This window comes from Ruditapes philippinarum, unplaced genomic scaffold (genome assembly GCF_026571515.1).
Source record: "Ruditapes philippinarum isolate M1 unplaced genomic scaffold, ASM2657151v2 ctg842_1_1_1_1, whole genome shotgun sequence".
NCBI classification, from domain to species: domain Eukaryota; kingdom Metazoa; phylum Mollusca; class Bivalvia; order Venerida; family Veneridae; genus Ruditapes; species Ruditapes philippinarum.
The window spans coordinates 547,229-574,715 of NW_026866721.1; the positions used below are offsets into that span (position 1 = coordinate 547,229).

A 27,487-nucleotide genomic window follows, 5' to 3' on the forward strand; every position below is an offset into this window, starting at 1 on the left:
TAAAAACTTTTTCGAAAGGCAAAAAAATAAACAGTTTAAACAAATAATTAAAAAGAAAATTAAAGATTATCATATTTTATAGGTCTGTCTTCTGACACTTAAAGGTGTTATCCAAAATGTTGTTTGGACCAACTATGAAAATATCCATAGATTAATTGTCAAGTTACATCCAATTACGGCAACAATCAGTGACTGTTCAAATAGTTGACGTTCAATTTCAATGTAATACATGAGTCACGGTCAATGTTAGTGTAATATGCATGAAGGTCCTGACCTACCAAATAGAAGCGGTTTTCATTAGTTTGGCCTTGACGGCCAAGATCAATTGAAGGTTAAAATCACATCCAAATTATTTAATATATTTGTTTGGTAGCAAGTCATTTGTTCCAAGTCTAAATCAAATCAGTATATAAGTAACAAAATTAAGGCAACCAAACCAAAAATCAATAGTTTTCCTTTGACGGTCAATGCCATTTAAAGATTAAGGTCAATGTCAGTTCAACATTTTAGAAGGGTATGAATCCAACTATTAATTACTAAGATATATGAACAAGCCAATGTCAGTTTAAGTTCAATACACATGAAGGGTTTGTCCTAGAATATTTTGTTCAAGTTTGAAGACAATTTATTCAAAAATAACAAAATTATAACCATTAATAGCAAAAATCAACAAAAAAAACAACAAGCAAATTAAGACGTCTGAACATGAAAGTCAAGGTCATTTATGAATGAAAGAAAAGTATAGACTAGTTTTTTATTAAGGCTTTGTCAACATGAGTGCTAAAGACGTAGTGCTGAAGAGAAATTGAAATTGAAATTAATTCAAAATTAATTCAAATTTAAGGTACAAATGGCTTAACTCGTAGTTTACCTTTGACATCATATAAAAAAGGATTCTTAAAAAGGTTGGCGATAAGGAGGTACAACTTGTTGGTGAGCCAAAATGAAAGACAGTTTATTCGAATGAAGGGATTTAATGTAAGTAGTTTGCAGGTATCCTATTTAAACATTTTGTTTCTTTTTTTAGTAAGTGCCTATTTACAGAACAAAGAGCCATGACCGGTATAAAGATGTTGGCAAACAGCTTTGATAACATATTTTTTTTTGTACATTATGATTCCACGCCGGCTAAATTGAAATTGCAAAAAAGGTATTGAACTGGTAAATCTGCTGTATTGAAACATGGCATAAATGCATATGAAAACATGCTCATCAAATTCTTCCAAATTGAGTAGAAAGCCGTTGTTATTTAAAAATAGGGCATTTTATAGAAAAGTAACCTACTGCATAATACATTTTAAAAGATTATGAATGCGACCTATTTTCATCAAAAATCCATTTTGTGTGTTATATAATGGGCCTTTCTGAGTAAGGATAGACATTTATCCTTGAAAAATCTATATCTTGAAAGCCAGAAATTCCATTTCTTTATCAATTTAATCGACAGTGACATAAATGACATGGATGAGGTAATTGTATATTTTAATGATATCACATAATAACGTTTACTAAGCAACAAAATTGCGACACCCATCGATTTGATTTTACCTAAACATGTTACATTTATGGTTTGTTTTTTATTAGTAGTTTGTGATATTTACATTTCGAAGAAAATGTTATTTACAAAAAAAATATTGTTACTGTTACTTGTTCACGAACAATTTATTTCAAACGATCTACTATCAGTTCCTTTATTTTTTTAAACAAGCGCTTCGATTCTTAGAGCGCCGATGCAAACCGAAGGCTCGATCGTTTTAATATCATTTACATATAAGGAAATATAAACAAAAGAAAAGTTGTTTCACGCTAAGAACAATTACTATATAAAGGTCGTATGATTGCTTATTTGGAAGGCTGTCCTTTATTAAAGGATATAAACATTGGAAATAAATTCTCAAAATGAATCTTGCCAATCGCAACTTAATGGTATTTTTGTCATGCTACACAAGTAAATGTTGTGTTTTAGCTTATAGCATTATATTGTACACGTTTTGCGTACCAAATTAATTCTAGGACAACACTAGATTTATAAATATCGTTATAAACAAGAGTCAACGTAGAGGAGTAAAGATAAAGAATAAAGTTATGTAAATACATGAAGCCAATTTACGTTAAATTGTGTGTTGTATCGAATAAACGATTTATTCAAAACTCTTTAGCAACGAAATCTAATGATTGGCCACTAATGCCCCTCGCTACTAACAATGGTACGTTGCTTGCTTTGACTTTGAAACGGGCTATAACTGACAGAAATTCTAACCTTGAAATAGACCATACGATGCAATAAAATATGGACTTGTCCGAAAGGAACAATCGGAACACCTCACGCGCATTTTTAAGGTTCAAAAATCCGAACTTGACGGAGGTTGCCGAGTTGTTACGATTGCGAAAGGAACTATTTATGGAAAACGAAGAAATAATTTAAATAAGCAATAATGACATTTATATCATATTATATCAAATGTACAATGTAATATGAGGAATAACATTTGATTGCTTTTTTATGCTTCCCGAAGGATGAGCATATAGTCGCCGCATCTGTCCGTCCGTCTGTCTGTCCGTCCTATTTTTTTTGTACGGGACATTACTTTGAAACAACAAGAGGTATCAACATGAAACTTTGTAGGTAGATAGATCTCATTGAGTAGGTGTGCAGTGCACAAGAAACGTAACTGTGCCTAACCTTATTTTTGAACTATTGCCCTTTGTTATTTTTACACTTTGAACTTTGTCCGGGACATAACTCTAAAACTATAAGAGGTATCAACATGACACTTTGAAGGTAGATAGATCTCAATGAGTAAGTATGCAGTGCACAAGAACCGTAACTCTCCATTGCCTAATACTTGAATTATTGCCCTTTGTTTATTTTTACACTTTGAACTTTGTCCGGGACTTTATTCTAAAACTATAAGAGTTATCAACATGAAACTTTGCAGATAGATAGATCTCACTGAGTAGGTTTGCAGTGCACAAGAACCGTAACTCTGCCATGCCTTATTGTTGAATTATTGCCCTTTGTTTATTTTTACACTTTGAAATTTGTCCGGGCTATAACTCAAGATATCAACATGAAAAGTTGTAGGTAGATAGATCTCATTGAGTAGAAGTGCTTTGTGAAAGAACCAATACTCTATCTTGCCTAATTTTGGAGTTATTGCACTTTGTTCATTTTGACACTTTAAACATTGTCCGGGACATTACTCTAAATTATAAGATACAAACATAAAACTTTGTAGGTAGATAGGTCTCATTACATACAAGTGCAGTGCTTAAGAACCATAAGTCTGCCTGGCCTTATTTTGAAGTTATCGCCCTTTATTTTTAGTTTTTGACTTTTGTCCAGGACATAACTCTAAAACTATTAGAGATATCAACATGAAACTTTGTAAGTAGATAGATCTCATGCAATGCAATGCTAAAAAACCTAAACACAGCCTTGTCTAATTTTGGAGTAATTGCCCTTTGTTCATTTTTACACTTTGAATTTTACCCGGGACATAACTCTAAAACTATAGGAGATATAATCACAAAACTTTATAGATATATAGATCTTATTGAATAGAAGTGCAGTGCAAAAAACTATAACTCTGCCTTGCCTAATTTTGGAGTTTTTGCCCTTTGTTAATTTTTTTAATACTTTCCTGTGTCCAAAACCTTCTCGGGGAGCATCACCCGGTTCAACTGGCTCTTGTTTCTTACTAAACTTCGCTTTGTTTGTTCAATACTCACTACTTTACTAATTTCTGTGGTCTACTTCTAGTTACTTTGTTAACCTCTAAACTCAAAGTAAAACTTCCTAATATCAAGAGGGCACAGTCCATAAATCAAATAGCCACAGCCCATGTCGTGGCTTCTCAGTGACTTTTAAGAAATAAAGTTCTTCTCATGAGGAAAAATAAAAAGAGTGAATCTAAAGATTTACGAAGGAAACGTATATTATTTATTTGCTATTTATGAAGTGTTTTATTAAAGAAAAAGGCATGACCTACCTGTTGTCAATATTTCGGACAGATTTTAAATGTATGCAAATGGGTATTCTTTATTTGATTCTAATTGTAGGAGATATTTTAATATTTTCGGAAAACGCTTTATTTTACCGTGGATGTCAAATATATTCATCAATTACTCTTTATGCAAAGATAACACTCGTGTTACCCGAATTGTTTCCAAATAGTTATCGGCAAGTAATCTACTGTCTGCTAAATCTTAAAAAACCTAAACGTTCTACTTTCTATCGTCAGGTTTGGATATTCGACAAAGGAAACTATACCATGCTTAGACAATTAGCCGCTGAAAGCAACTGGGAAAAATTTGAAAAATAATGACATAAACATTTATATTTCTAATGTCACAAATGAAATTATCAACATTTCTACGAAATGTATACTAAATAGGAAAATGTTAGTACTGTACGCGAAACTGATCCCCCTTGGCTTAAAAATGACCTTCGAGTTCTTATAAGGAAACGCAATTTTAAGGCTTGTATCGCATTGACAAAGTATCAAATTTACCGCGTCACTGGGCAAAATTTCGTCTTCTTCTAAACCAAATCAATACACTTAATTGTGAGGCAAAGAAAACTCATTTTGACAATCTTACACATAAGCTTAAAGAGGAAACATGCAATTCTAAGTGTTGGTGGACCTGTCTGAAAACCTTCATTAAACCTTCTGTCTCCTATTCTATACCTCCGCTCGTAAACGGAAATGACACTATTACAGATGAAACACAAAAGCCAAATTTTCTAAATGAATACTTTGTTGCTCAAACAGATATAAATACAAATGCAGCACCTATTCTTCCTGATTTACCAAATTCTAGTGGTTCAATATTATCCGACATTTTCATCAGTCTTGACGAAGTAGAATTGATCTTAAAATCATTTCCTCTTGGAAAAGTATCAGGCCCAGACAAAATTAATAATAATATAATCCTACGAGAACTTTCGATTGAGCTCAGTGGCCCTCCTTGCTCTCTTTTCAACTACTCTCTACAAATGTGTCAAGTGCCTGATGCTTGGAAAGAAGCAAACGTCTCTTTTTAAATCCGGTGATCCTTCTCTAGTAAATAACTACAGTCCTATTTCTCTTATAAGCATTATCAATAAAGTTTTTGAAAGAATCATATTCAAACATACATTTAATTTCCTTCATTCTAATAATATTCTTTTCCAAATAAAATCAGGTTTTGTTCCTGGTGACTCTACAATTAATCAACTGACTTACATATACAATTTATTTGCTCAAGCCATTGATTCTGGAAAAGAGTAGAGAACAGTTTTCTGTGACATCAGTAAAGCGTTTGATCGTGTATAGCATAAGGGTCTTATCTTTAAACTTAATAACATTGGAATTTCCGGTCGTCTTTTACTCTGGTTCACTTCCTATCTTGATAACAGAAAACAAAGAGTTGTTCTAAAAGGTTGTACATTCCAGTACCGTTCATGAACAGGCTCAATCAAACCGAGCCTGCAACATTTTCAATTTTGCCGTGTTGGGCTTTCTTTAGGGATTCTGTGTTTATCTATTTTCTGATAATTATATAAATGCTGGTGTGTCCCTCAAGGATCTATATTTGGGCCACTTCTTGTTCTAATATAGACAAATGACATTGTTCTTGATATCAAAGCAAACATCAGACTTTTTGGTGATGATACTAGTCTATTCATTATTGTTGAAGATCTGCTATCAGCTTCCAATATTCTAAATGCAGACTTGCAAACAGTAGACAGGTTGTCAAAAAATGGTTAGTCAAATCTAACTCTTCATCAATGTTAATATCCCGTAAAACAAGACAAGTAATACATCCGTCCATTATTATGTAGGGTCAACCAATACATTAAATAAATAATCATAAACACTTAGGTATAATTCTTTCAAATGATCTTCGTTGGTCGGCACATCTTGATTACACTAAAACTAAAGCCTGAAAAAGAATAAATATAATGAAAAAACTTTAATTTACACTTGACCGGAAGTTTCTTCATCTACCTTCCATTTATTAGACCTATCCTTGAATACGGTGATGTCTTATTTGATAATTTTACCAAATTAGAAAAAACGGAACTAGAACAAATTCAACATGAAGCTGCAAGGAACAACCAAACTCGTCTCTATTGACCATCTTATTTCTGAAATTGCCTGGGAAACTTTATATAAGGAGATACAATCATAAACTTATCTTATTTTACAAAATGAAACATAATCTCACTCCAGACTATCTCCTTCTTCTGTTGGCTCCGAACTTCGATATCCCTTAAGGAATGCCCAAGACATACAGACCATTCGATCACGCACAGGTTTTTACTATAAATCCTTTCTACCATCTGTAATAAGAGACTTCAACGCCCTTCCAGTTCAAACCCAACATGCTCCTATGCTTGCCGCTTTTAAGCGCAGTCTTAAAGTGAAGTAACAAATATACAGAACTTCTTTTACTATGGTGAGCGAAGAGACCAAATAATGCATACCAGACTTCGAATCAATTGTAGCTCTCTTGTATCTTATTTATTTGATAAGAATATTGCCGAGTCTCCATTGTATGATTGTGGAGTGGTTGAAAAATCCTATCATTTTTTCTTTATTTGTCCAACATATGGTCATCTACGTCCCAATCTACTAAACACTCTTTCCAACTTTTGCACTCCAACTTTACATATTATTCTTTATGGAGACCAAGCCTTACCTGCGGACTCTAACACTGCTATCTTCGGCGCTGTTCATAAATTTATAAGACATACTAAAATATTCTAACATGTAATATACTAGTTGTCATACAACATAGTGTTCATACAAGTTTTCTTCATACATGATGTTCGTACCAAAACGACAAATGATATAGAAACATCCGCAAACTCATCTTTTCTCCATCTTTCTCTTTATTATTTTCTATCAATTGCATACATGTATTTGTATTTTTTATTTTTTTTCTTCAATTTCTTTCTTTATAGGGTTTAATTAAAATTATAACAAGCCATTATTATATGAACATATTGCTTTTGTTAAAGGAGAGGACTAGCATAAGCTGTTGTAGCTCTCGGTCCAATTCCTTTCTGCTTAAATTGTAAATTATTTACATGTTTTAATTACCATGAATAAAATATGTTTAAAGTAATTCCGAATGTGCAATTTGCAATTACTTTTTAAGTTTCCATATAACAATTACGCCGTCACGAGAGCAAAGAAATAATATTATTATTCATCTTTCGTTTCGTCTTATTTAAATGTTAATGACTTTTCAAATACATGTATTATAAATTTGAAACATATGCTTCCGATGGAATATACGGGAAAATAGTGTTCTGAGAGCAATATTAAAATTCTGGAAAGGGAGACCCTTCTTAAGCAATGGGGGAAAATAGTTGAAAATAGCAGATTCTTTAGATTTTCTTAAGTCTGTTTAAAGTGACCTTATGCCCTAGTGGAAATGGTTAGAGTTTCGGTAACATTCAAAATAAATATACATTTTACATTTAATAATTTATTTTGCAAGAATAATCTAGTAGATCACGTGACCAATATAAATTTGAATTACCTATAATGTTCAGTTGATAAAAAAGTCTTTTATAATTAAAGCAGTGTTTATTTATATCCTAATCGTTTTCATCAGCAAATACTCATAAGACACCATCACAATATTCCATCTTTTGAAATATGTATTAAAATGATTTTGTAGTAATATTTTCTTACAAACGTTGCAGGTATCAGACGCTAGATTTGATGAAATGCAAACCATAGTGAGCAGCTCCTTCCATGTTAAATTCAAACATATTATTGACGGTTTTTCCCTGTATACTGGACTTGTATTCTTTATGCTTGGTCTTTTAATCATTAGTTTGATATTTGGCTACATTGCTGTCTTTTTTGGAAATAAAATGGATAGCCCCAGATCGACTGTTATTTTGATAGTCTTAATTTTTATAATGATTCTAACACTTCCTACTTGGATAACCAGTATGACTTTAATACGTCCTATTTGGATGGACACTGAATATATCATCGACAAGAAAAGTTGCGTGTACACTTGGATAGTTAAGGTAAAAACGTACAGTACAGGTTATGCTTACATATTTATGGAAATGTATATTTATACTAATTTATAAATTGTTTTCTTTTCAAATGTTAGTATTTTTATATGATAGAATTCGATATAAAACAGAACATTTTCTACGTACATCTAACTACTTTCTTTCTTCTAAAATCAGGGTTGGTTACTTTTGAACATTTTATATCAGTACTATCAAAACGTTTAATAAATTAAATATGCTATCTATTTGAACAGCCCAGCTTTTAAAGTAGTGAACACGAGCCTAATATTTAAAATACCATTGTGTTGTTTTACAGTCGACAAAGAATCTGAACATGAAGCTTTGGTGGAAAATTAACAAAGACACAATAAGAGCAGACAAATACTTTGAATTTTTTCGAGACGGCGTATCCTTATATTGTTTTGATTAAATCGTTTTGTTAATTAAGATTTTAGCAGTAAACAAAGATAGATATTTGGAGATGATATTGCTGCAAAGGTACGACTGTTTTTTTATTTCACGTAGAACTTTAATTACACTCTCAATCATGGATAAAATCAATATTTAATGAAGTTTTGACAGACACTTAGTTCATTCATTAACTAAGACCATTTTGGTTGATTAGCAAAGTGGTTGCAATGATTGATAAGGAACCATTTCTTTCACACAGTATTACCGGCGCTCGGTACATGTAGGTTATGAATTTGATTGGTATTATATTACACTAATACGGCCCATTTCATTGCTATAAAACTATTGTCTATTGACTTGGGATACTATTTGATAATTTTGGACTCTTTTTTCCTAATCTATTTTTAAACTATTTTGAGCAGGTTTATTTCAACCTTAATATGTCATAAAGCGATAAACATTATTACCCCGAGAAAATAATGTCATATGCTAGCAAATGAATATCCACTTACTGAAGTTATGCAAATAGCGTTATGTCTTGAAAAGGGAGTGAATTTTGCGCCGCTAAACAAAAGATACATATGAGCCGTGTCATGACAAAGCCAACAGAATGGTTTTTCGACCAGCATGGATCCAGACCAGCCTGCGCATCCGCGCAGTCTGATCAGGATCCATGTTGTTCGCTTAAAGACCCTAAAACAAGTAAAGAAACTGATAGCAAACAGCATGGATCCTGACCAGACTGCGCGGATGCGCAGGCTGGTCTGGATCCATGCTGGTCGCAAACCCATTATGTTGGTTTTGTCGTGACGCGGCTCATATGGTTTTGTATGCATGTAACTGACCGACACAACAGTTCAAGCACACATGCATGGATATAGAAAAAATAATTTCTTCATGTTAATTGCTCTATTCCGACTTAAAGGGCGCAAAGAATAGAGGAATTGATAAAAGATTGACCTTGATTTTCTGTCAGAATGTGAACCACTTTCATGGTATTTCTGCCATCGACGGCAGCATTTAAAATAAGTATCTGCCTAAAACGGCAGCATTTTTTCTTCTAACGGACCAGATTACACGTCTGTAAAACTTTCAACAAAAGACTCAGGGCGTAGATATTTGGCTTGCGTGACCCCAATGGATGAACGTCTATATTAATAACACGAAATCCTGCCATTTATTTAAAACTTGAGATATTTTGAACAAAATACAGACATTTTCACGGATTTTTCCAAAGCTGTCACTTTTAACCTGCTCAAAATAGTCTAAAAACAGGAAAAGAGAGTCCAAAATTATCAAATAGTATCCCAAGTCAATGGACAATAGTTTTATAGCAATGAAATGGGCCGTATTAGTGTAATATAATACCAATCAAATTTATAACCTACATGTACCGAGCGCCGGTAATACGGTGTGAAAGAAATGTAAATTTCAGGAATCGGCCATCACTGCAGTGATCTGCCATCACTGGCGCCGGTAATACGGTGTATCTTTGGTCGCCAGACAATGGTTGCCTTGATTGACATAGGCATTCTGCATCAATTAACAAAGAGCCTTAGCTGCCATTCATACGCATACTATAGTTGTTTTGATTTACAGCGACAGTTTTCTTTGTATTACTGCGATTGATTGCTTCGAATACAAGTGATAAAAAACACTTTCTTTTATAAACAGAGAATGAAAGATTTGATTAACAAACAAGCTATTATTGGTGTAATTTTTTTATATTTGAGAAATATAGTTGCATTTCCATCTTAACATATTTCTTACAGTATTTGGACATTGTTCGCTTTGACCCAGAGCCATGTAAGGTGAAGTATATTATTTTTATTGTTCATTTTAACATTTCTCAAGGATTTCAACTGCAGATGTTTGCATTGTGTGTTAAATTAATTGTGAGAAAAAAATTGATTACGTACGTTTTATTTCAACTCCCTAAGACGTACATCTATATAAATAAATTGCAATCAAACCTTTTTTCCAGATTGTGTTTGAACGACGATGTCAGAATCTTAAATCCCTTACTAAGTTCGTGACTCGCAGAGTGGGAGAAACGGAAAAGGCAAGACTATTTCTTTTCTAACTTGTATCACCTTAAATCTGCACGCCTCCAGATGAATCAATATATTTCAAGAAAATCAAACTTAAGAAAAAGTACTTTGATTTATAATAACAATAAGAAAATTCAAGTAAAAAGTAATAGTTTCTATGTAATCGGCGATTTATGACCGATTTTGCAATATTTTTCACCGTATTTCTACTGCGTTACTAACGCAGTAAGGGCTATTTTCGCATATTTTAAAATCTTTTTGCTGATATACATAGGTTGTAATTCAGTGCTGTATCCAACGTGAAAATTATTTTCTTTATTTATTTGACAATATTTTACTTTTTAAATCATATACAAAATTTTCATGAAAATTTGCATGAATCTGGAGCCATGCTGCTTTAAAGTAAGATTATTTGTTGACATGACAAGAAAAAGGGCATATTTTGGGATCTATAACATCAAAACTTAGAAACAAATAAACGCCTTTTTCTTTTCTTTAGAAGGGAAAAAATGAGTTTTACAGCATTTACGATAGTCGCTTGTAACCTGAAGAAAATAACAATGAATTTGAAATTATCACTTAGAAATGTTTCAAAATGTAAACTAACTGGTATTATGACTTCCAAACAAAATAATTTATCACTCATACTGTAATAAAAGGCGAAACACAACAGATGGAAAAGATTGTTTAATTAATTATCCAATGAGTAACTCTTTGAAGACTATAAAAGAACACCAAAAATGAAATGCTTCTGAGAAATTCAAATAAAAGCATTTCTGAGGCATAATTGGCCTTTGAGACATCTTTATTTCTCTTTTTCTAGGAATATATGATGTTGTCATTACTGCAAAATATAAATTCTTGAAACAGCTTTCCAATCTAAGTAAATGAATAGACGCAATACATATAACGTGATTGACATTTTGTTCGTGTTAATATTAAAGAAATTTTGATACAGCTTGTTAATATCATTCGTTTCTTGCCACATATAAATGCGTGAAAGTGCATTGTGACTTTAATTTCTGCTCTTTTTTGTTCAATAACGATAGATTTAAAAAATAAAACCGATTTGGCCTGTTTGTGTTCTAATACATGTGTAATTTTTTTTATTCTAACACTCACGTGATTTTGTCACTATAGACAAAGAAGGAGAAAAACTGGTGTTAAACTGCCAATAAACACCGGTTAGGGACTACTTGTATATGCGCTATTATGTTTTCACCCTCGATTGTATAGTTTACAAAGCATTTTAAAGCAACAATAAAAAACATTTTTATTTATATTTTCATTTATTTTAATGTTTTCCTTTCATACAATATCGAAATAATATCTCACATATATACTAACGCCACATATTAGATCCATATCAGTTAATAAATATTTTGACAAAACGGCGCCAATCCGTAAGCAGCGTAATGACGTCATCCTAAGTAAACAACTCATTCATAAACAAGATGATAAATGGGGCACTGATACACAATACGACGTAAATTTTTATTGTTGAAAACTTGATAAAATAACGTTTTTTTCTTATTATTTCTTTTGTTTAATAATTTCTATATCTTCGCAACTGTAGGGTGCGAAAATCGAACAGCGTTATACGAAAATCGGCACCGGAAGTTATTTCCGCTTGAAAAATAACATTAGTGATTTTCCTTATTCATCGTGTTAGGATCGAAATAACATCGGCCTGAGAGGTGTATATCGGTTATTTAACACCGGTATTGTCGTTTTGATGCGACAAAATTAACCACTCAGGCCTACGGCCTTCGTGGTCAATTCATACGCATCAAAACTCCAAACCGGTGTTAAATAGCCGATATACACATCTCAGGCCGATGTTATTTCTTAATCACATATCCTTTAAAAACATCTAAAACGTATATTGGTCATTTCATTATATTTTCTCTATTACTTCTTATTTTACAGGAATACACAGAGCGGCTATTTGAATTGTACTTAAAACATAACTATACTAGGTTGACAGTCCCTAGTAATGTTTATGGCCGTCACGAAATGAAAAATAGGGCATCATGTCTTTGTACGTTATTGGAGAATGATATTTCAATAGAGGACCAGTATCTATTGTACTAAGTATATTTTCAAACGAAACTTTTTTAGTTTCAATATTCAATGTGTGATTTAAGAAACTTAATAAGTTGTACATGTGTTATACGATAAGTTATACATGTGTATGTGTCAAACAATTAAGTTATGCATGGGTTATACAATAAAGTTTCGATGTGTTATACAATAAGCTATACATGTATTATACAATTAAGTTATACGTGTGTGTGTTGTACAATCAAGTTATACATGTGTAATACAATCAAGTTATTCATTTGCATTCGTTATACAATTATTTATACATGTGTTATACAATCAAGTTTTACATGTGCATGTGTTTTACAATAAGTTATACATGTGTTATGCAATCAAGTTATACATATGTCAAAGAAACAAGTTTTCCATATGTTATGCAATAAGTTATACATGTGTTATACAATTAAGTTTTACATGTTTTATGCAATCAAGTTATGTGTGCCTTCAAATATAAGTTATACATGTGTTATGCAATCAAGTTATACATATGTTATATAAACAAGTTTTCCATGTGTTATACAATAAGTTATACATGTGTTATACAATTAAGTTAAAAATGTATTATGCCATCAAACTATGTGTGTGTTCAACAATAAGTAAAACATGTGTTATACAATCAAATTATGTATGTGCATTTGTTATACAGTCAAGTAGTGCATGTGTTATACAATCATTCACAAGTAAATTTGATGACATGACGTGTCGACATGTAACAGTATTCTGTACATAAAACATATATATGATCCCTTCACCATGCTCACAGACACTTAGTCCAAGAGATGGCGGGGTTTTATTGCAATTTACCGTATCACCAAAAGAAACATTGCCATTATAAAGTGTATTGTTTGTAGTTTCTAAAAACCCATTTCTTAAGTTACGCAGCCCGGGCAAAAGTACAAAAATTCAAGATGGCCGCCAATATGGCCGCCAAAAATTACAAAATATCATATAATTTTTGTTTCTTGATTTTTTACAAACAGATTTTGTACAATGTAGTTGCACAATATCAGGTAAAGTATGGCTACTTTATGATTGAATCAAGCAAAAATGACAATTATATTGCACACTTTAACATTATCACTATCAATTTACCTAAAAAGTGGTATAAAATAGCATTTTTTGACAATATGATGACTTTCGTTTTTCCGTATTAAAACAATATAAATGGAATTGCATTGGAATTGTGTGTATTTTATCAATTTAACATAGCTAGACAAGTTAAACATAAAAAAATCATTATCTAAGCATTTATAATGTAAGAGTAGAGCTTCAAAAGTGGGTGGGGTAAAATTACCGTAAAAAAATATTTAAAATTACAATGTTCCCAAAACATGCCTTTACATTATAATTTCAGTTAAATGTATAGGATATTGTATGTTATTTGTCATTTGAACATTTCTTGATAAGTTAAACATAAAACTTCACTACCTGATCATTTATCACAGATGAGTACAGCTTCAAAAGTGGGTGGAGTAAAATAACCGAGAAAGAAAGAGGAAAAAAAGAAGAAAACAGTTCAAAATTATTAAGCTTCTACTAAACTTGCCTTTACTTTAAAATTTTAGTGTATTTATCATGTAATTGAATTTTGTGTAATGTGATAAGAAATATAAAGATTGTATTACATTAAAGAAGAATGAAACATCATTACATCGCAATTTAAAATTATCACAAAAAATGGTACCGAAACACATTTTTGAGATTTTGTTGCCTTAAGATATATCGTAGAATGAAATTATTGTAAAGTTGTCTGTCTTTTATCAGTTGATTATAGCTTGACAAGTCATTAAAAGTTAATTTACCTTATCATATATCTTTAGAGTTTTAAAACTCGATGGCGAAAATAACACCTAAACTATTAAATATAATAAACTTGCTTTTTTGTTCTATAATATATGTCCAATAATTATGTGATGGCATTTTATATGTTTTGAAAACAAAAATATTGTATGGATAAATACTTTTTTGAAAATATTTTTTTTATAATGTTCTGTCAGCAAAATTTGTAAAATGGATATCCGATCTCTTTACATTTTGATATAAACTTTAGTCATCAATGTCATTTTAACTTTGACTACTATATTATCTTACATAAAAGAAAAGAGAAATGGTTATTGTCATTGATGAAAGGAGCATTTATTAATGAATGTTGTGCAAATATCATACTGAATAAAATCACAGTCATAAAAATTGCAATAGTGAATAGCAAAAGGTATTTAAGCTTTAATGGACATATCAATTAAACTTAAAACACAATTTCTGCACAAAAGAAAACAGTCAATTTCAATACTTAAAATAAAAGCAGCATTTTATGCCCCTCTCCTACAAAAAATTGAGAGGAATTATTATTTGTATAGTGCCATCCCTTCTTCCATATTCCTTACTTTGAGTGTGGTCCATACCTTTGCATATTTTGCATACATAAATTGTGCACTGATGGTCATGTCAAGTCAATAATTATGTCATTCCTGGATGGATTTTTGAAATAATTTAATAAAAATGTGTTTTGACATTATATCAATGTGTCACATTCAAAAATCAAGTCACAGTCGTACTTCCATATTGATTTCATAATATGATTAATAGATGGCGTTGTCTTTCCAACGACATTGTCATTCATGGATGATTTTTTTACAATTATGCATAACACTTTTTTTTTACATTGATCTGATGTATATCACGCTAAAACAAGATGTGTTGCTCAAAGTCACCCCATTTTTTTCATTTCATGCATAATTGATACTTTTGTCTGGTCAACAATTCTGAGTTGCACAGATGTGTTGCATTTGAAGGTCAAACAAGAAAATATCAAGTCTCGGGCTCGGGCTCAAAGGCTAAGGTCATAATTGTCAATTGTCATAATTTGTACATAAATTTGTAAATCTTTGATAGATTTTGGAAATATTATGCGTAAACATGCTGCTTAAGAAATGGATCATCATCATCATCATCATCATTATCTTCCAGATCTCCCAGTATCATCTTTCATTCATTTATAAAGATCTGTCAAAGGTAATTTTTTGGATTTTCCTTTCACCACTCCATATTTGTTACAACCTCCAAGATGTGAACTTTACTATTTGAACAATGTTCCCAAATGTATACCAATATAACCCCTGAGAGCTTAGGTTTTTGTGGAATGCCAGTAATATGCTAGTACATTTTTCATAGATTTTAGGGCATGATAACAAAACCCAAAGAAGGTTTGATAAGTGCCATAAATAATTAAGTCAATTAGTTAATGTCCTTGTAGTTTGGGCCTCCTAGCTCATCACAGAGCTTATCGAGAAAGTAAAAAGGAGTCCTGCCTTGATCCTCGGACAAAATAAATTTAAAATTTGAAAATGTAAATTTATTCTCAGTTAATTCAAATTCATGGGAGGTAAACAGGGGACACTTGCTCAGAAATTTGCTACTTAATTATCAAGGAAATCCGGTTAGGTGGATCGAAAGCCGAAATAAGACCAAAACATTTGTTTTAGAACACCGAATTTATGTTTCGCCCATTGTTTTCTCATAATTGTGGGACCTTACACCACTTTTAATGTACTGGCTGAAAAAAAGTCAATTGAGCTTTCCATGATGAAAATACCTGAAATTACCCAAAATCGCGTTTTTCCATTTTAAAACTTGGCCTGACATATAATTTTGAAGAAAAATTGTTGTTTTGTAGATTTTTTTTATTTTTTTTATTAACCCATTACCCCATGAGCATTTTGTGAAAAATGACTGTTTTCATTGAAAATTCTCCCGTTACAAGTTCAAGTTGCTATAAAACTATCAAAACTGCTTCAATACTAATCAAACTTGGCACAAATGTTGACTGGACCATTGCCTTTGTAACAACATGTTCAGTCTTAAATTTCCTTTTACCATGGCAACTACGGGACATCTCAAAATTGCCAAAAATCACTAATTTGCGTTGATTTTTTCCATCAAAATTGATTTCAAAGTGCTGCCACTTCTCAATGGAATGAGATAGAGTCAAAGGCTTTTCAGCATTGGTTACACGTTACCTTATGATCGACCTGGGGTCATTTTTAGCCTCTAACAAGTCCAAAATTTTCTTGGCGATGAGGGGGACTTCGCCCCCTTCAAACCCCCCAAACAGAAGGTATCTGATGTATCTTTTGGATGGGGGACGGCGCCGAAAAAGTGGTCAATTTTTAAACAACATTTCTCAAACAAAAACAAGTGTTTTGGGCCTAAATAAGGCATTTTTTTCATCATTTGAGAAAGCAAAAAAGGGGGGGGGGGGGGTGGCGTAGAAAGGCGTACATGTGTATATATCTTGTAATGGGTTAACACATCTGCGAATGTTTCAAAATTCAAATTTTACTTTTTTTCATGCTTAAGGTTGAATTATCTTTAGGGATTGTATTTTTTCCCTATTCAGGCCTGAAACTTATGCCAGACTAGCATTGTTTAGAATAAATATGCTCAAAATCGTTCAAGCAAATAGAATGAAAAACGGAAAGCTTTTAAGAATAACACAATATGGCACACTTTCGCTCGGTTTTGAAAATGCCTATTTTTTGGACAGCAGTGGTAACAACGTCTCCTCCAAGCAAAAATTCAGTATTTAAACAAAAATGTAGTGAAATTATAATAGTGAAACTTAAAATTTTAAACATCAGTAGACCAAGTTCATAAGACGGTAATCTAGTGTAACCATTGCGCCACTCATCAAAAACAGTGTATGGACCCAAGTAAAATAATGCGTGTAGCCTAAATATGAAAATTATGTAACTAAATAATTGAAATTTTTAAAATAGGGTTATGAAGTATTAATATCAGATAAAAGCCACCAAAGGAGAAATCTTAAGTCAGGCAACACATCCTTAAGGGTGATATTCAGTATTCACGAAGGAGTACTAGAACCACCCAACGGGAAAAAATGTCAAAAAGAAAAAACTAAAACTATCCAACACAACAATGTTATCGTGCTGAAAGATTTTCAAGGATGAAAAATATAACATCCCAGATTGATCAAACTGTCAGGAGCTGATGCATCATTTTTTGCCATCTACATAGTCAGTGCTCAGTGTGATTTTGAAAACACTCTCAAAGTACTGACATTTAAAATCTTATTTCTGCTGAATAGTGAGGCAACACATAGCATAGCTAGCTGAAGGAAACAGCGACTATGTACTTATAAATGTAAATCACAACTAGATGCTGGTCGGTTGCTTTGTGTGAAAAATGTTGCTTTTAAATCGACTTTTGTACAGAATGTATAAGTGCATAATTTCAAGATGTATGTATTTCTGTGACGTGTATTCATAGCTTAATCGTGTTAACTATTTGGATGTTTTGTGTGCAGTAACATTCACAACTTTTGCTAAACTTATTCACATATGATTGCTAATTTTATAAATGACAATACTTCTTACCTTTGTCAAATTAAAAAATGATGATTTGTTTATATCATATTTCACAATTACACTCTCACAGAATGCATTACACAGACATCATGGTTCTTGATAGATATATACGTGTGTCTTTTGATGTTTTTAATGCACTTTTTCTTAATTGTAATAATGATGCAAAATTTCTTACCTTTATAAAAGGCATACTATGCCTCAAAAAACAAATAAATTAAATAATGGTTTAAGAGAATGTAATATGCTTGTTACCTGAATAAAATAGCGACAAATCTAAAATACTTTAATTGTAGTAAATGTAGCAAAATGTAAGCAAAGTAGTATTTTAACTTCCTTCCATACACACTACTAATTCACAACAACTATACTTATTGCCAAAATGTAACAGATAAAATAGTTCAGGTGATTGGCCAGTGAGTAACGGTATGGATAACATAAAACTATACCAAAATTAAAAAAAGCTTTAGAGAAAGGAAGATAAAAACTTTTCTGAGCCATAATGGGCCTTTAAGAAAAACATTATCAATTACAGGTGTTATAAACATGTATAAAAAATAATAAAATTACAATTTTTTTGTAGAAAGAACGTCATAAAAAAAATGTTTTTTGCCCATTTTGAGTATGTTGTGTAAGCAACTTGGGTGTCTTCGGGCTAAGTTCAACTTTTCCCACCCACTTTTTTAATATTCTCTTTTGAGAAAACATGCTCGCGACAATTTAATAAAAAGCACACTTACACTACTTTATGGTTTTCAAAGATGAAAAAAAATACCAATAATTTTAGTATGTTTTTTTTAACATTTTTTTGTGAATTAATAATTTCTAAAAAAATTTTAAAAATGTTTTTCTTTAAAAAATTTTAAGAATTTAAAGTTGGGAGGGAAAAAATTTTAAAAAAATTTTATTTGCTATACAGCCTTTTTTTCTACCATAAAAAAACCCCTCTTTTTTTTAGTAAAAACCCTAAAAAGATTTGATAAGTTTTTCTCCCTAACTAAGATAAAACAGTAATAAATACAATAACATCATTATATCTGGCGTTTTTAGTAAGACCATATTACTTGACCAACAATAGGGAGTGCAGCTTTCCAAACTTTTTTATTCAAAAATATTCAGTAAGAATTTTGTAGATTTCACAAAAAATATCTGCAATAAAAGTGTTGTACCAAAATATTACTATGCTAGGTGCATCGTTAACATAATTTATTGATATATATTGTCAGAAAATGGCAAAACATGACTTGTAAAAAAATGTTCTATTAGCACTTTAATTTTGAAAGTGTTATGTCGGACCCTTTTTTATAACCCTATCCCTCTGTGATACATTCTCTTGTAATGATTTTTATGCCAAACTAATACAGCTATAATCAGCTAAAACAACAAATTACTGTAGCACAATATTTCTACTTTGTGTCAAAAAGAATATACTTAAAGGCAACAAAATACAAAAACTGTGTTTTTTTACCTATTAAATTTTGGTTAATTGTGATAATCTTAAAGGTTGCTATGACATGATGTTTCTTTTCTTCTTAGATGTAATACATATTTATATATCTTACCACAAAATTCAATTAATATATCATTATTGCACTATAATTGTAAAATAAGGGCAGGTTTTAGGAGCTTATATATATTATAAACGCGCTTTCTTGGGGGTTATTTTTACCCCACCCACTTTTGAAGCTGTACTCTTCTGTTATAAATGCGCCAGGTAATGAATTTTTATGCTTAACTTATCAAAAAATGTTCAAATAAAAAAGAACATACAATTAAAACACAATTTCTATTAAACTGAAATTATAAAGTAAAGGCGAGTTTGGGAACATTGTAATTTAAAAACAATTTGGTAATATTACCCACCCACTTTTAAAAATCTACTCTTACCGCTTAAATGCCCAGAAAATGATTTTTTATGCTTAACTTGTATATCTATGTTTAAATTTTATAAAGTAATACACACTTTAAATGCATTTTCGTTTATTATTGTGTAAATACGGAAAAACGAAAGTCATGATATTGTCAAAAAATGCTTATTTTTACAACTTTTTTTGGTAAATTGATAGTGATAATTTTAAAGTTTGCCATATAATTGTCATTTTTGCTTGATTGAATCGTGAATCAGCCATATTATATCTGATATTGTGCAATTGAAACTACTTTGTACAAAATCTCTTTGTAAAAAATCAAGAAACAAAAATTATATGATATTTTGTAATTTTTGGCGGCCATATTGGCGGCCATCTTGAATTTTTATACTTTTGCCCGGGCTGCGTAACTTAAGAAATGGGTTTTTAGAAACTACAAACAATACACTTTATAATGGCAATGTTTCTTTTGGTGATACGGTAAATTGCAATAAAACCCCGCCATCTCTTGGACTAACTGCAAAACCATACTTTTTACAATTTAAATAATAAAAATAATAAATCGGTAATAAAATTGAACAACTCAGTGAATAAGGATAATGATATTGTTATATTTTGTATTTATTTTACACAAATTAAAAACTGACGACAACAATTATGCTTTTATACAGTATAAATAAGGTTTTAAATACGAGAACAAGGATCAACAAGATAGAGCAACGTTCATCGAGGAAACTCTAACAAAATCAAGTTACGCAGACAAACAAACAAGAATGGGCACAGGAATGTTCAAGAAGATGGCTTATCGAATCCTGTTAAAACCTTAAGATAATCAAATGATATTTGATAAAAGCATTAAAAAGGGCAATTAATAAAAAAAAGGCTGATACATGTATTACAGGACAAATAAAGCAGAGGGTTTAAAAACGAAGGTGTTTAAAGGGCAAAAAAATTTAAAAACGGGGGGAAAGGGGGGAGAGGGGTTTTTTACAGTGAAATAATTGTTTTGTATTCGCGAAAAAAACATTGTCAATCTTTAGTTTAAAAAAGGAAATGTTACGAGAAAAGTTGAACATATTTTCAAATCCCCCTTTTTAAAACTCAATTCCAAAGATAGAAGAAAATTACCCTTCTTACAAAGTTTCTAATTATTTTCATCGAATCTCCCGTTTGCAAAATGTGAAAATAACACCAATCGAAGGGTCCTTTTATAATCCATTATTAACAATCCCATGAACATTAAGTAATCGGCTATCAATAGTTGAGACTAAAACATAACAAATAGATAAACAAATACGTATAAAGACACATTATTTCATTCATATATTCATGAATGAAAGAAAATATTCTCAAGGGAACATTCATGGTGGAAAAATTCCATGGGATAAATAAATTTTGTTTCTACTAGTAATGAATTTGACTGTAAAAAAATCATTGTTGATTATCTCAATCTCTTGAAAAATCACTGCATTAAATGAGATGAGTTAGCGAAAACTCTGGCTTTGCAAAGTAAATCAGGACGGTGTATTGTTAATTTGGAACAAGCTCCTTTGTTATCATTAACATTGAAACTTCACTAGTGGATATATCTTATTGATAGAGTGTGCATAAGAATAATATGTTCTAATATTATTTTAATTATTTATTATTATCATTACTTTTGTAAATTATGTCAGGATCATAGTTCATAATGTTTAGAGATATGAATTTGATACTTCATGGTAGGATAGATCACAGGAATGGGGAATTCAATGCACAAGAATAACAACAAAATGTCCAACAGTTATTAAGAGGACCAGGATAAAAATTAATATAAACATGGGAATTTTATTTTCAGTTTCATATTTGTGGATTTCTTTAGAAAAGCAGGACTGAGTAAAACATATTTTGCACAGATTTACCTTAATCTGCCTCCCAGTCATAATCAGTATTAACAGCATATTCAGTGGATGTAATAATTATAGTTTTTTTTCCCAAATTTGTACTTGTCCCCAAAAAATTACATCGACAATTAAATTTGTTTATTTATAATTGTTATTAGAAATATGCCATCATAACATTTTAGACTTACTTATTGAGTTACCATTCAGTCAATAAATTAATATTTTTTAGTGTAGGACCTAAAATATTTTGTGTATTAACTTTTTTTAATTTTGTTTTGTATGTACATTATTAAACATGTACAATTGCTTGAAATATAATGATGTTAATTTACAGATCATATACAACATTATAAAAATCTTACACTGGCTGCCGGTACAGACCGGAATATCTAGCTCGAGGGTACCTGTTTACGGCGGTAACGAGGCTCTGCCGAGTTTCCGCTTAAACAGTAACCCGAGAGCTAGATATTCCCGTCTGTACCGACAGTCGGTGTTTGATTCTTTTTCTTGCATATTACATACCAATTACTTTCAAAACAGAAATTACGAAACCTGATATTTTCATTACGCACTTTTTTCTTATAGTAGCGTATGAACTTACAACTTCATTCATAACGGTTAAGTGACGTCATCATAAGAACGAAATTCATTCATAAAAAACGCGCAGCAATGACGTCATTTAAAGCACGCGACTTGTCTTACATGGGGGGTGTAAGACAGGGTTTTCTAGCACCGGTGTAAACGGTAGATAATCCTGTCTGACATGCAAGAAAAGAATAAAACTTGCTAATGCTGGCGGCCTCTCATACAAAATAAATGTTAATGTGTCTGCTATTTTAGCTTCACGAACATGACGAATAATTAATTTTATTAGACTTTTTTCTGAAAAAAAATCTGTTTTAAAATTTTGAGTTTGGTTAAATGATGTTCCATATTGCCTGATATGGAAATCGAGAATAACTTTGATGTTAATAATGATTTCTTCTGTTTAGATAAGTCGTTTGTACATATTGTTTCTGTGGAGATACAGAATATATAGTTGGTATTAGATTAGACGGATCATTGTTAAGAAACATATTGCTTATGTTGAAAAAATGTATACGAAAATTGATAAGTTACTGTAAAACATGGTTGATCTTCAATATTTGTATGTAAGATAAGCTAGATGTATAATGCAAGCTTTATAGCGAACCACTTTAAGGACGGTTTTGATTGCCTTGCCAATAAGCTTTCTGTTAATCGTTGTGTCAAATTACTACAATTTGTGATTTAAAGATACTTATTGCACTCTGATTCGAAATACCAGTGGTGTTGTAAATAATATCAAGAACAATCAAGACATGATTAAGTAAAATTGGAAAGTTTCATGGAATCCTTAAAATGAACATTATCATTCATATCCAGGTAGTCTTGATGTCTTGCAACTTATGATGTCCCAGTGTCGTATTACTTGTGCATGCTTGCAAGTATTGATCTTGTTTTTGATGTTTTATAAATATATCGAATGTCATTCAGAACAGAACACCTTGCCGATTAACCATAGTTAATAATGATCAAAGTATGCAAATATGGTCGAAAAATTGCAAATATATCAAAAACATTATACGTACTCACTCTGGTTTTACTGTTATGAGCATTCTTATAAAACAGCCGTGAAATTGTGTTATGATGCAAAGACTGTAGTTGGCGAGTTGTAACCGAAATTATGAGCATACTCAATAAACTTTGTAGCAGATCTAATGAAATAAAGTTTTGTAAGTAGACGTTAAAGATAAAGCCATTGGCAATTTTTTCTTTTTAAATTAAAAAAAGAAGACATTGTTGACTGGAAGGAGAATATTAAACCAAGACATATCATTTAATGATATAAAATCTATTAATAAATATGTTTTTATCCCACCATCAACCGGACACTTTTTAAACATTTTTCCATATATATTTTTCACATTTTTAAAGCTAGATACCTGAAATTTTAACACAATACAACTAGGTTCTTCGCTAAACCGAAGAGCTGGTTTGTTTACTTCCGATTATGTAGACATTCGTGTTTGAAGCCCGTGCGGGGTGTACCAAACTGTCAAAATTACCCAGACTACAGTACCATGTGTCCGGACAGGCAGTATATAGCCATAATTTAGCCAAAGTAATGGCTTGTATGGTTAAAAAACAATACTGTTCACATAAGCAATATTACAGCGGCAATTGCCGAAAATTTGAGAATTGTATTATTAAATTTGAAATCGTTATAAGCTAGTTTAGGATATCAGATATTGAGCTCTTGACGTAAATATTTTGACGTCAACCTTGTCTTAAGTGATATAAATTTAGCATTTTTTTAAAGAACGACAAAATCAATTTTATTATTGAAGGATCTAAATAGAGTGACACAGTATAATAGTCTATTTAGATTTAAGAAGAAAGGAGACTTTTATCGTGCTTAAAAGAGTCTTAGGAATGTTTAAATAGGCCTACTATATAAGAAGGTGAACGCTTTCTTCTGCCAGATCGAGTGTTTCAATAATGCAGTTACACATGCTCGTTTGTGGTAACATTCTACAATTCGTATGACAATGATGTACCATAACGGCAACAGCTATACTAGCTTGCATTATCCGGCTTATGTTTTTGAAATAGATTACACTGAGTATCCTATCAAACAGATGTAAGATATATATAATTTTCTTTATACAACTGTATACATTGTATAAAATTGTAGGCGCGCAGACAAATAAATTAACAAACTATATTTGACATATAACTATTCTCACCTTTATTTCATCATTTTGATTATGTAAACTCAAAACAAACATCTATAAAACACAAAATTATGAAAGAACAAAGAAAAAGACCAAGAAATACATTCAGACATAATCTTAACATCACAATTTCTCGTACTCTTACTCTTCCTCATACAACCACGGTTTACATATGGCACAAAAGCAAGGCATTCCATCACTTTCACTCTCCTTCAGATACCCATTCTCACTCTGACCCAAGCACTCCTCATGATACCAACGCCCACACATACCATCATCGCAACCATACCACATAACTCCATTCATTTCGTCATTAACACGCCCTTTCTCCCCACACACGGCACAGACAAAGCGTTTATGTGCTAAGCGTCCCCCAACAGCCTTCTTCATTCGGTCCTCCTTTTGTTCTTTCTCCTTCTTTTTCCTTTCTTCCTCCCGTCGTTTCTTCTTCTCAGCTTTCTCTTCTTCTTCTTTTCTTTCTGCTGTATCCTTTGTTCTTTAAACCTCAACCTCTCCTCCTTTTCCTCCATCTGGCGTCGCATTACCTCCTCCTTCTCCTGAAAACAAGAACAAAATAACTGTTGAAATAAACATGAATAGAGATAAATAAACAAAATAATAAGCTATTCAAAAATAATTTTGTTTTCAGTTTAATTTTTATTAAACAGAGAAAAGGTATATTATGGAAGACAAAAAGGTTTTAAGTAGCGTCAAAAAAGTACGTGTGTGGTTTCATAATATACAGTAAGTTGGATGTACAAAAGCAGACATATTTCTAGTGAATTTACTTCTATTTTTTCCATCATTTCATCGCCACTCATCTCCCGGCCCTCGGTCACAATTCATGAAGATTTTGATTTTCCCGTTGTTTTTTGTGGCGGTGGCACCAACACCTGCGCCATTGACTTGGTCCACTAGAGGATTTGTCAGGAATGACCCACAAGCCTCACATTGCTGTTTTCCTTTTCACCAGCTGAATTAAATATATATCGTAATTTTGATATATTTTTCCTATTAAAAATATGTCCTTTGGTTAATGTTTGGTTAAAAGCTATCTAGGAATGTTGGTAACCTTGATAAAAACTTAATGTTAAGTGTGGCAAGAAAACGGACAACGAACGAATTACTTCAAAAGTGAACTTATGGATCTTTTTAAATAAATGTTTAAAATCTTAAACAAATTAAATAATATCATTATGCTATTTACTGTTAAAATAAGTAAACGATAAACAGTAAATACATACTCTGTTCATTTGTTTTAGTAAAAGTTGCTGGAACTAATTGTGATTTATCTATTGCTTGCGGGTTATATGGTACTATGCCGGTAGCCACAAACGCCTGTCTAACAGAGGAGGGTGTCGACTGGTCAATTGCGTGACGCAGTACTACAGAAATCCTCGCTCTTCCTAATGAAAGGCTATGGTTGGTGAAGCCCAGATGCGTCGCCAGATTACTGAATCTGGTCTTCGGTTGTCCATTTACCTTCAAAATATCAGATCATTCCTTTAAATGTTATACGTAAAGAGTAACTCAAAGGCTTAAAATAATAACACGAAACTAATTTTGTATATATATATATATATATATATGTTTAAGAATATGTACATACTTGCTCTAAACCTTCCCAAAATATACGTAACAAGTACACAAAATAGTATAATACAATTAAATGACATTATCATGTATCTTTACTAATGCAAGTCTTGACGAAATTTTTTTTAAAATGTAATTGCATGTGCATGTACTTACTTTTACATCCAATGGTTGAAGGATGTGCGTTCTGTGGGCAGGCAACCCGAGCAGTACAACATCATTTAAACGGGCAGTCTCCACCAATGGCAACGTTACATGACTATCATAGTTGTCCATGACTAACAGGACGGGCTTCTCCTTGCCGCATTTTAACAGAAATATTTCTTTGAACCACGTCAGAAACAGTTCACCGTCCATGTAACCGTTCTTGCTCTTGTCGTACAGCCAACTTCCAGGTATACCGTCATGCATGGACCTGTGTGGTAACGATTTCCTGTCATATTGAACTCCAGTATATATGCATAAACTATTGTCTAGAAGAAAGCGGCATGATTGTTGGCGTCCGCGCCGAAAGGCGCCCTTATGGAATGAAATCTGATTTTGTGAAAGGGCGACAGCAACTTCTCGAGCCTTTTAGTCGGTCATAATAAAGGTCGATCATTCCGATCGGTATGAGGGTGCTTGATTATTAATTAAGAATGAAATGTCGCGATATGTTACAATGAATAGCGAACTGGAGAATTTCGCAATGCAAACATTTTCAAATGAAATAACCTTTTCCGTCAATAAATCGCGCTCTTAGGGTTTTTTTTATTTATCATTTTGTAGTACACAGTGGGTTATCATGGTATGTTATTGTTGTACATGTCAGTTGATGACCTAAATATTCCGAAAATCTATTTATAGATATATCTATTTATCACTCCTATCGGTAATTCCCGGTCTCTCCCGGTCTATTTTGACCGGGATTTACTAGTGACCGGCGAATAGTACCCGGTCTCTCCCGGTTTTGGAGTGGATGTTTGATAAGCATGTTTCATTTTATCTGACAATAAATATGTACAATAATTGAGAAAAAGGTACATTTTTATGGTATTAATATGACATTATCAACTTTAAAACGTTTTATTTAATTTGTTATCCGTGTTTAGTAAAGATGCCGAGGAATTATTCAAAGTTACAAATTAGATTTTATGAATTATTCAATTGATTGATAATTTAAAAAATTATAAAGAAAAATACCAATGTACATGCACATGGTTTAAGAATAAACAATATTATATATTGAAAGATAAACCATAATTTACTGACTTTTTAAGTTTTGATTTATAATCGTCGTTCAATATGTCAATTGAATTCTTAAAATTTATTTTACAATTTTAATAAAAAAAGAGTAGTAAAAACTCAGTATTAAAAAAGCACATAAAACACAAAAAAAGAAAAGAAAACAATATTCATAAAATTTGTATTTT

The 27,487-nt window shown here is 31.6% G+C and overlaps 1 long non-coding RNA gene across 1 annotated transcript; it reads left to right on the forward strand.

The window, feature by feature from the left end:
- Positions 1-7,442: 7,442 nt before the first annotated feature.
- Positions 7,443-10,503, forward strand: LOC132733465 (uncharacterized). Its single transcript, XR_009626169.1, has 3 exons — positions 7,443-8,435; positions 10,213-10,251; positions 10,425-10,503. It is a non-coding gene; the product is annotated as an uncharacterized LOC132733465 (long non-coding RNA).
- The last annotated feature ends 16,984 nt before the right edge of the window (positions 10,504-27,487 follow it).